Genomic DNA, 8,499 nt, shown 5'->3' with positions numbered 1-8,499 from the left:
AGAAGGTCCACATGGACAAAACAAAAAACAAACAAAAAAATAGGATGTACCATAACTATGAGAACAAACTCCAAAACTGACAATAAGTATTCACTGCAAAGTGTGACAAACCAACTAGGAAGAGCAGCCAAAACTGAGAGGAACCCTGAAGTGTTCAATTCAGATTACTCCCAGAGAAACTTGATGCTGGAGCAATTTTGGTTTCATGAAATCTCCAAATTTACAAACCAAATCACTCTAGGAAAAAAAATCTCTCCTATAAGGAGAAACTGCTGAGGATAGAACACATTAAACAATAGAATCAAATGAAAAAAAGAAGATCCAAGTATAATCAGGAATGGAAGCAGAGAAGGCAGCTCTCAGATATCATGAGACTATAGTTTTATCTCTTTGTGAAACAACAGAAATGGGATTTCCAAAGAAATAAAGCTGTAAAAGTTATCCTGATGCATTGCTGTCTTCACAGTTTTAGAAAACTTTCATATAGTGAAAACAAACCCAGAAAGATGCATCCACAAAATTAACCAAGAGAAATTAAGAGGAAGATAAACACTAAGTAAAGGCAACATTAATTCCAGTTGGAAAAGACTAAAAAATTAGATGATTAATTAAAGGATGGTTTTAAAAGAGAGGTGATAGAATTCAAGAAAGCGATAAAAAAAGAAAAACATTATTTCAACATAAAAACTTAATAAAAAGAATGTAAGATAAACAGGCATAACATTATTATTTGTGATAAAGAAAATTATTTAAAATTCAAATAAATGAAGTAGAGTCAAAAAGGATTCAAGAGACAGTAGTAGATAGAAATAGAAAAAAATATAAATGAAATGCAGTATACATTAATTTGCAGTTCCCAAAGAAGAAAACAAAAGCAATGAATGAAGCAAATGCTAAAAATATACATAACTTAAAAAATTTTTCTGAGTTAAAATATCACTTGAATCTATATAGTATTATAAAATAGCATGCCACACAGGAGATCCAAGATGGCAAAGTCAATAAACACTGTGCCTGCTTCCTTTCATAAACACATTAAAATTATAACTAAATTATAGAACCATTTGAAGTCTGGCTGAACAGAAGTTTTATAGCTAAGGATATAAAGAGGAAGCCACGCCTAGATGGGTAGGAAGGGTGAAGATGCAAAATGGGCTCACAGTTGAGAACCGGGAGGGATATCTCAGCCACAGAGGTCCCCCTAGGAGGAGCAAGAGACCACAGTCTGACTCCAGGTTCCCCAGCCCAGAGTACTGGTGCTAGGAAGAGTAGCCCACAACATCTCTGTGAAAAACAGTAGGGATTCTGACCATGCAGATGGGATGAAAGACTGTGGGAAACTCAGATATCCTCTTAAACACCCAGCACACAGACTCTCTCACTTACAGGCATTCACCTTGGGCTCCGGCAGAGGGACAGTAACTCAGGCGGTGTCAGAGAGAGGGCTGAAGGACAGTTACCATTTTCCCTGTGTGGAATCCTTCTCCCATGCAGCGGGCAGATAGACGCCATCTTTCCTGTGATGACCCCGCCTACACAGGGACAAATCTGAATCTGATTGGTCTGGTGAGCTCCACTGCTCCACCCTGCTGGATCCTTGAGATACCAAAACCCAACTCTCCCAACACCAGAGGTACTTTCTTTGAGAGCTGCCAGCCCTGACCACATTGCACAATTTCTTGAAAAACTATCAGAGTCCACAGGACCAAGGTGGTTGGCAGATGACCTGGGTGTGCTCTGAGACTTCTGCTGTGTAGCTCCAGGCACCAAACCACAGGCTACATTAACCTGGTGACCAAAATTCTCCCCAATCTAGTTACTCCAAGATCCTGCCTCACCCAACTCATGTACTACACGAGGCTTCACCAAGGGCTGAACCTTAAGGAAGCTGGCAGGCCTAAGGGTGTCCTGGCTTTTTGCAGAGCTACCCCAGGCAAGTTACTGATGGCAGCAATCCTCAGTTCATAGCATGACCTCTCCCACACACCTCCAAGGTTAGCACAGGCAGTGAACAACAATGGATCACTTTGTAGCTCCTACCAGGTAGTCCCTGGCTAGTCATAAGCAGTGAGTGATCTAGACCTGCTCCAGAGTTCCTCACAATAGGCCCCAGAAATAATATACTTGGAGGTTGACTTCAGACCACAGCAGAGCACCACCCAATTATCACCACAGTGGCACACCCAAGGGTGGTCTCAACAGTCACCAGAATCCCACTCAGTATGGTAAGCCCCCTGCACAGCAGCCTGTAAGCTGTAGACGTGGCCAAACCCCACAGCCAATCAGTCTGAAGGTCACTCCCACCCACTGATGTGCCAATAGCAATCCAGGCTCAACTATAACTGGAGGGCACACACAATCCCCACAAGAGACACTCCTAGAGCACCTGAAGCAGGTGACCAGGGAGATTGTGCCAGTACCCCACAGGGCACTTACTACATGAGGCCACCTGGTCAAGACTGAAAGACAGAGCAGATCAACAAACAGAGAGGCAGCCAAAATGAGGAAACAAAAAAAAGTGTTCAAAATGAAAGAACAAGAAGAAACTCCAGAAAAAAAGAACTAAACAATATGGAGGCATGCAATCTATAACACCAGAGACAGAGTTCAAAACAATGGTTGTAAGGTTGTTCAAGGAACTTAGTGATAACGTCAACAAAGAGATAGCAAGCATAAAAAAAATATATAGAAACCATTATGGAAAAAACAGTCAGAAATGAAGAAACAATAACTGAAATTAAGACTGCACTAGAAGGAATCACCAGCAGACTAGATGAAGCAGAGGATCAAATCAGTGATTTGAAAGGCAATGTAGCAGAAAACACCCAACCAGAACAGCAAAAAGAAAAAAATCCCCCCAAAAAGATGAGGATAACATCAAGCATAACAACATTCGCATCATAGGGGTACCAGAAGGAGAAGAGAGAGAGCAAGGGATTGAGAATGTATTTGAACAAATAATGACTGAAACTTTCTTAACCTGGTGAAGGAAAAAGACATAAAAGTCCAGGAAATGCAGAGACTCCCAAACAAGACAAACGCAAACAGGTTCACACCAAGACACATTATAATTGCAATGGCAAAGGTAAAAGACAAAGAGAGAATCCTAAAAGCAGCAAAAGAAAGGCAACTAGTAACTTACCAGGGAGCTCCCATAAGACTGTCAGGTGATATGTCAACAGAAACTTTGCAGGCCAGAAGGGATTGACACAAAATATTCAACATGATGAAAAGCAAGGACCTACAACCAAGATTACTCTACCTGGCAAAGCTGTCATTTAAAATCAAAGGACAGATAAAGAGCTTTCCAAATAAGAAAAAACTAAAGGAGTTCATCATCACCAAACCAGTATTACAAGGAATAGTAGAGGGACTTCTTCACGATAGAAAAACATAAAATAAATATTATGAATAACAAAATGGCAATAGCTACATGTCTATCAACAATTACTTTCAATATAAATGAATTAAATGTTCCACTCAGAAGACATAGGGGGGCTGAATGCATAAGAAAACAAAACTCTTACATATGCTACATACAAGGAAATCACTTCAGATTGGAAGACATACAGACAGAAAGTAAAGGGAAGGAAAAAGATATTTCGGGAAAATGGAAATGAAAAAAATAGAATAAGAAGATCTGGAATAGCAATAATTATACCAGACAAAATAAACCTTAAAGCAAAGACTATAACGGGAGACAAAGAATAACCCAGTAATCCCACTTCTGTGTAGTAGCATATGAAGAAACCCATATGCTACTTTGAGGGGACATGAGCACCCATATGTTCATTGCAGCATTGTTTACCATGACCAAGATGTGGAGGCAGTCTGGGTGCCTTTCAATGGAAGAATGGATAAAGAGGAGGTAGTACAATGGAATATTACTTGGCCATGGAAGGGAATGGGTTCTTACCATCTGCAGTGGCATGGATAAATCTGGATGGTACTATGCTGAGTGGAGTGTAAGACAGAGACTGATAGATGCAATGTGATTTCACTTATATGTGGAATCTAAAGAACAAAATAAACAAACTCATAGATACAAAGATCATATTTATGGTTGCCAGATGGGAGAGAGTTGGGAATGAGTGAAAAAGGGGAAAGGATTAAAAAGTACAGAGCGGTTGTTAAACAGTAGTCTTGAGGATATAGGTTATAGCATAAGCAAGGTAGTCAATAATATTATAATAACTATGTATGGTGTCAGATTGGTACTGGATTAATTGGGGTGATAGATTGGAGGTGGTTGGAGTCAGGGTGAAAAGGGTGAAGGCATTAAAAAGTACAAATTGGTAGTTACAAAAGAGTCATGAGGTTGTAAAGTAAAGCACAGGGAATACAGTCAATAATATTGTGATAGCATGATACGGTGTCAGATGGTTGCTGGACTTATCATGGTGATCACTTCTTTAGGTATATAAATGTTGAATAACTGTGGTGTATACCTGAAACTAATATAACTAGCATGTTAGCTATATTTTAATAAAAATCTTTTAAAAATATAGCATGCCACATAACTGAAAATCTGCTCAAAATAACCAACAGTGAGACATATTAAACTAAAATTATTGTAACACAAACAAGAAATCATCCTTTGGCTAAAGACCAAATGACTTAGAAGAGAAAGAAATTCATGTGACCATCACATTTTTTAATAGCAGTATTTTATATCACATGATATTTAAGATAGTCAAGAAAATATAAATCAGGCACCTCATATCCAGTCAAATTGATATTCAGGTATGAAAGTCACAGGCACAGTTTTATTTTTACATAACAATATAGGGAATGTTGTTTTCATGCTTCTTTCCTGAAGAATCTAAAAATGAATTTCAACCAACCTAAATGACTGAAATTACATCATTAAGACCAGTTGTGAAACATGCATTTTCTTATGGATATCAAATACTGTAAATATTGTATATTGGGGATCACGATTATGAGACAGGTTAGTTCGTATGATTGCTAGTCAGACAGGGGGGTCCCTGGTGGAATAAAGAAAAGACAGCCATATCCTAAAACTTCAGGTTTTGAAATCACTCCTTCGCTCCAGGACATAATGTAACAAGGCCTTGAGGTTAATCACAAAATTCATTTTGGCCTGAGAAATAGAGCAGATCTGATAGATAGGAGTGGGTTACTTTGCTAATTCCTTTAGGATGGGCAAGCGGAACAAACCTGGTAGACGAATTTCATTAGAAGGCGCCAGTTCCCTTCTTCAAACAAGTTCCCTTCTTGAAACAGCTCCCCTTCCCCAAGCAGGCAAGGGAAGGTATAAAAGTAAGAGCTTTTGTCTCAGTCACGGGCACCCCCATTCGGGACCCCTTCCTGCTCGGGAGCTGCAACCTCTTCTCCTGCCTTTAATAAACTATCCTCTTTTTAAAACTTTTTGCCTCTCCCTGGTCCATGTTTCCATTCTTCGGCTTCACGAGGCACGATCCCTGCCCACACTCAGACACTGCCAGCAGATCCAACATCACCTACATCAATTATAAGGAATACAATAGAGTAAGTAATGACAATATGCTTTGACAATGAGGATTTAGCTTAACTGTCAAAAATAGGAGGGAATGATCACCAGAATAGTGGAGAGATTACCTCAGTGAGCAGCTTACTTTCACAAAATCAATTTTAAAAATACTGGCAAAACAGAACCTACCATTCTTTCAGAACTCAAAATTAACTAAAGTCACAGAAACTGAAAATCATTTAGCTATGAGGAACAAATGAACCTCCTCAACACATTAGGGTATGTGTCCTTTTAACTTGGAGCTAGTCACATATCCCCTCATCCCCTGCTCGGTAGTGTGTGGTTGTCATGAAAAGCCAGTATTCTTGTAGCCTAAGATGATTGACCTCTTGTGAAATTCCATTAAAAGCATCATCTTAAGAGCACAGTAAATATGTTGTTTGAACTTCCAGCTGCCAGGGAAATCTCAGGTGTTCTGGCTATTCAATTCAATTCAGAGCTCAGCTCATCAAGGGGAAAAAGAACCCTACCCTTAGGTTACCAAAGCAATATCAATCAGTTGACAACAGCTGCCTAAGGCTATGACTTGATTTGCTTGTGGCAAATAAGAGCCTAGCCAGGAATATAAAAGGAAATGGGAAAGAATAAGATGACCATAGGGAAGTTAAAGAGCTCTGACAAATTCCTGGAGATCTCAGAGTTTTTGCTCATTCACAAGGTTGTGCACATGCCCAGAGAAAACTTGGTAAAAGATAAGACCCACTGTGCTCTAACTAAACTGGAAACCGTACACATGGAGGAAGTAAAGGTAAATCTATTTCGTGAACTGTCGAAAGTTTGAAAGTGTGCCTTCTTACACAGATCCCCTTGGCAAAGGAAGGAAAACAAATTGGCAAGGCATAAGGAAATCTTCTGACCTGCAGTAGCGGACTATTACATATATTGACTTAGGGATGAACCTAGAAAGCTAAGCATAAAAATAAAAACAATTTTTTTTTTTCAAAAAATGGAATTTAAAAATCTTTTTAGAAGAGAATTTAGTGGTTTCGATTACAATTAATACAGAATCTGCAGAATTAGTCCAGGTAATTCCCTCAACAAAAAATCAGCAACAATAAATAACAGGAAAAAGAAAAGAATAAAACCACCAATAAAGCGAGGGAAGAGATCTGACTAGAATTGCTACAACATGTTATCTAAAACACCTGGTGTTCCACAACAACAGCAACAACAACAATAAAATTATTAGAAATACAAAAAAAATAAGAATATATGCCACATATACAGGAAAAAAGAAGACCCAACAGAAAATGTTCATGAGAGATGCCAGATATTAGACTTAGTAGATAGAGATGTCAGAGCAGTTACTATAAATCTACCGATATAACTGAAAGAAACGAATAAAGAAGAGGGTAAAGGGAGTTAAATATATGGTGAAGGAAGGAGAACCGACTCCTGGGTGGTAAATACACAACGCAATATATATTTAAAAGGTTAAAAATAATTGCAAAAACTGCAATTACTTTTGCACCAACCTAATAGATGATGTATTACAGAATTGTACACTTGAAACCTGTATTATTTTACTAACCAATGTCACCCTAATAAATGTAATAAATATGAAAAAAAAAGAATTAAGGGAAAGTATGACAACTGTCTTGTCAAATAAAGAATATCAATAATCATATTGAATATAACATCTCAATATTGATAATGATATGGAAATTGTAAAAGAGCACTAAATAGAAATCTTAGAGTTGAAAAGTCCAATAACTAAAATGAAAAATGAACTTAAGGGGGCCAACAACAGGTTTGAGAAGGCAGGAGAATGAGTAAGAGAACTTCAGTATTGGTCAAAAGAGATTACCCCAGCTATTTTGTGGACTCCAGGTTGGTAAGAGCATCTGAGCCAGGAAGCAGAGGGGAGCAAAAGACCCCACTGAACCCGAGGGTGTGTAAATTTGAGCTTCTGCATTTCTAACCCAAGATCTCGAAATGCACCGTAATTCCTGTCCATTGAGTTGTAAGGTTTATATAGGTATTCTTGAAAACAAAACTGAACTGCTGAACTGGAATAACCGTTTGGCTATTATGGACCACTCCGAAGTGTATGGGTTGCTAAAAACCCTCCCACCTTTCCTTTGTTGAATTTGAAGATCCCAGAGATGAAGCCAGTGCTGTCAAAGTGCTAAGTGGAAGAACACTCATGGAGCTCCCGAGTTAATGGTGAGAAGAGAAGTCGAAATCGTGGCCCACCTCCATCTTGGGGTCATCGCCTTAGAGATGATTACTGGAGAAGGAGTCGTCCACCTGGCTCCAGATCCCACGACAGAGAATCTTCTCCCTCAGTTGGAGTAGGCCCCTTTGTAGAGATAGAAGACAAGAGAAATCATGGTCTTGGAAGAGAAGTCAAAAACTGTCCCTATCCTTCTCTTGGTTTTGTACCCGATCTAGGTCAAAAGAAAAGCAATAGGAAACCAGTTTGCAAGAGGGATGGTGTACAGGAAATAACTTCATTTGACAGGAGTATGTACAGAAAATGCAAGTTTTGTTTGAGACTTCATGAGCTTAGCACACTTTTAAGATGTATTTATTAGCTGTTCACGTTTGTTTGTCTTGGAACAGTGATACATAAGGATGTAATTTTCTATGGTGTGAGATGGATCATATGAGGCATGTAATATCAAGAACTGTTACTTTACAATGTTCCCTTAAGCAAAATTGAATTTTCTTTGAAGTTTATTACTGTTGCATAGACTGATAATAAACCTCTAACTCTTGCCCAGCTAAAGTGTAATGTTTAAAATGATGGAAACAAAACTGCCAAAAATTAAACTTAAGTCTTATTTTTCCATACCTGGGATATATTAATAGTATGTGGCTGTAGTTGAACAGCAATCTTTAAAAGCTGTTGTGAACACAAGCCAGCAGGCAAAAATTAAAGTTGCACCATTAAACTAGATATTAGAGGTTTTAAAAAAAAAAATGCAACTAGTCTTCACACTGGGCAGAGGTTGTCCAGTTGG

General features: G+C 38.5%; 1 pseudogene; it reads left to right on the top strand.

Annotated features, from left to right (window-relative positions):
• Nucleotides 1–7,468: 7,468 nt before the first annotated feature.
• Nucleotides 7,469–7,946, top strand: LOC117025451 (serine/arginine-rich splicing factor 3-like; annotated as a pseudogene).
• Nucleotides 7,947–8,499: the final 553 nt, after the last annotated feature.

Source organism: Rhinolophus ferrumequinum, chromosome 8 (assembly GCF_004115265.2).
Source record: "Rhinolophus ferrumequinum isolate MPI-CBG mRhiFer1 chromosome 8, mRhiFer1_v1.p, whole genome shotgun sequence".
Lineage (NCBI taxonomy): Eukaryota > Metazoa > Chordata > Mammalia > Chiroptera > Rhinolophidae > Rhinolophus > Rhinolophus ferrumequinum.
The sequence above is the reverse complement of the archived record's forward strand: the minus strand, read 5'-3'. Positions and strand labels throughout refer to the sequence as shown.